Below are 800 nucleotides of genomic sequence, written 5' to 3' on the forward strand. Positions count from 1 at the left end.
GTAGCCTTAAATTGATTTTATTTATTTATTTAATCATAAATAAATAATTATATCCAACCATGTACCTTTTATATAAATGCATTTTACTATCTTCACAAATCGAATTATAAAATATACATATTATCATGTTATACACTTATACCACAACTATATGGTTGTCCAACGTTATAAGTATTGTGTTGATGTTTTAAACACAAACAAAAAAACATTTTAGAGCCTTGTTATTACAAGCTTTTTTTGGTTTAAATTAAAACCACGTTTTAAACAAACGTATTTAACGTACCTTGTTTAAACAGCTATAAGGTATGGAATTAATTAAAAAAAAAGGTGGGTAAGTGGATTTCGCTCTGCTGTACAGTAGGTTACAAGTGGGTCACTGTATAATGGATGGTATTAAATTTGAATTCAATGATATAATATCATTGTATAAGAAAAACGATTCTGAGCGGAGACGGTATGTTAGTCTAGGTATAAGACATAATATTATATTAGGTACCTATAATAAATTCCAAATTAATCATATCATAATATCTATTAGGTACTTATAACGCGTTATACATCAAAAAAAAACCGTGGTACTATCATAGATATATAATAGTATACTTTAGAAGTTTCAAGTACCCACGAATAATATTATACAATCACAACAAAATAACTAAAATAGTTATCCTAGGTTTTTAATATGTAATTTCGTCCAAATTTGTACTTAAAATGACTATAAAAATAAACTGCGTAAATGTATTTTTTAGATTTTTTGGTAACAGAATTAATTACTTACGTGCAATCTTGTTTTAAATTTT

This window comes from Acyrthosiphon pisum, chromosome A3, assembly GCF_005508785.2.
Source record: "Acyrthosiphon pisum isolate AL4f chromosome A3, pea_aphid_22Mar2018_4r6ur, whole genome shotgun sequence".
Taxonomy (NCBI): Eukaryota; Metazoa; Arthropoda; class Insecta; order Hemiptera; family Aphididae; genus Acyrthosiphon; species Acyrthosiphon pisum.